Source organism: Acyrthosiphon pisum, chromosome A1, assembly GCF_005508785.2.
Source record: "Acyrthosiphon pisum isolate AL4f chromosome A1, pea_aphid_22Mar2018_4r6ur, whole genome shotgun sequence".
NCBI lineage: Eukaryota > Metazoa > Arthropoda > Insecta > Hemiptera > Aphididae > Acyrthosiphon > Acyrthosiphon pisum.
In genome coordinates this window covers 96672969-96675552 of record NC_042494.1, presented here as the reverse complement: position 1 = coordinate 96675552, position 2584 = coordinate 96672969, and positions in this window count along the sequence as shown.

The window sequence follows — 2584 nt, the reverse complement described above, 5'->3', positions numbered from 1 at the left end:
GGGTAGAGCAAATGAAGGAACAGGGAGAAAACAATCTGTTATATACTATAAAATACAAGGTAAATATTAATAATTAATTTATTAAATTTAATTTAATAATATTTTTTGTGCGTCTTATTTAGGTGAAACAGATAAAAATGAAATTGTAGATATTAATGATTTTTGTTTAATCATAATGTATCCTGGACAGTTATATATAACTGGTCCATAACAATAAGTTTGGGAAATCGATAACGTTTCAAAAATGTGTTGTCATTGTATTTTTCAAACGGATCTTCCATATTACGAATATACTTAATTATACTTAAATGTATAATTACTGCATGTCTGCATACTCAACATTACTTAAGACAGTTTCCTCATTGAGGTTACGAAATAAATAATTGTAAGTTCGGTTACAAAAGTATAACATTAGCCTAAACTGTATTGTAGATTAATGATACCTATTATTGAACCTTCTAACGTCATAATAGGTACCTACCTTGTAGATATATCATACAATATTCAATAAAAAGAAAACAACTACTGTCGTTACTTATTATACATATTATACGTACCTACAATATACATTTGACTACCTTTTCAATAGCGTAAATATTCTTGATTTTGTAGTGTTTTTCATTATTAGGACGTAGGTACTTATTAATTATTATTACCTACTGAATATATGCATCAAATCGTTAAATTTTAAGAAAGTATTTGAACTTAAAAAAAACCAGGGCTTAAAACCGTAATCAATAAAATTGGTAATCGGCTCCGTCAGGAGCCGAACATTTTTGAAAACCGGTAAACGATTATCGTTTTACTTTGCTGGCACGGAGGCAGTCAGCAATGGAGATGTTGGTATTATACAATACTATCCTATATTCATATAGATTGCCTATAGGCTGATATTTATATATATTATTATATTATATCTTTGTAATTATTTTTATTTGGAAGGTCCCCTATCTATAGTAAGTTGTGGCATTGTATATAAATGTGTATATTTTTAAGAAACAAAGATCAATAAAAAATATATCGTAAATACTAAATAGTTGTAAATACTAAATTGACTGAGCCCCTATTCCATCAACTATTTCGTTATAGGAATCAGCGCACTAGAACGACGACGTTTATGACGGTATTTATAATATATAGCTATTATACACGTCTTATACCTATATATATATATATATATATATGTGATATTCACAATGGATAATTATTAATTGGGGAAAAAAATTTAAAAATAGCTGGAAAATTAAATTCAACTATAATGTAATCATGATTCATGACATAATTCAAGTATTAAATTCCACGAAAAAACCGTTAATTTTTTTGGTCGCGAATAGGTTTTGGTTATAAAACCGGGATTGAAAATATGAGATAACCGCTTTGATGTTAATATTTGGATATTTACCTTGATTACCGATAACCAATAACCGCTTCCAGCATTCCAAAACTAAAAGTGTTTATCGGTTTTCGGTTCTCAAATTTACGGTTTTTTACCGGTTTTCGTTACAAACAGGTTACCGGTTTTAAGCCCTGAAAAAGACTATTACATATTTACATACATTTGTAACGTTTGTTCACGTTTGGAAATATTATGTCAGCAGCATAGAACATTCTATGTCAGTAGTTTACTTAGAAAAAGTTAGGTACAAGGTATCTATTCATATTATAATCACATCGATGGTAAATATATTTAGAGTGTTAAATATGAACAATATTGTTTTAATTGTTTGAATTAATGAACTTTTAATTTCAATCGTCAGAACTAATGATATACATATACGTCTCAAAAATGGTTATGATTAAATGTTTTTTGTTGTGCATGTATAATACTATAATATAATATGTCTCAAAATCTACTAACGCTGGACAATAGGTATAGTAAATTATAGTACATAGTAAATGGCAGATCATAGGTAAGGTAGGTAGGTTGTACCTACTATGTACTCTATTCAAAACTTATGTGTTCGTCTATTTGTGGATGAGATTAATCCCACATAATAGAACGATAAATGGTGAAATCTAAAATAGAGAATTTTATGGAGATTCCATTTAAATTGTCGGTGTAACGAATTTTCCAGTAGTTACCTAAACAGATGGTTTTCAAAAAGTGTAAAAAAAACTAAATTATGACAACGAATTATTAATATTGGTATAACCACGCTTCAGGTATTAGATGAATACCATGCACGGTTCGTATAAAGGGGGCTTTCCCCTACATACGTACACGTAACATTTTTCGGATAAAATAGGTACGGTTATTCGGTAAAATTATTTTTGACTAGAATAGTTTTTGGATAAAATACGGTTCGGACGAAATACTTTTAGATAAAATATTTTCGTTCAATATATTTTCGGCGTTCTTGTTTTTTGATATTTGATAGGTCACCATAAGTATAATAATTACTACATCTAATATTACGTAAAACCCATATATATATATAATATTATTATAGCCCATATACCTAGGTAGTTTAAATCTTTATGAAACTATTTTTATGGATTATTAAAAATATTAATGACTCGGAAATTCATTAGAATAAGAATTTTGACCAAGATACACCAACATTTACCCAGAGTGCCTGGCGGT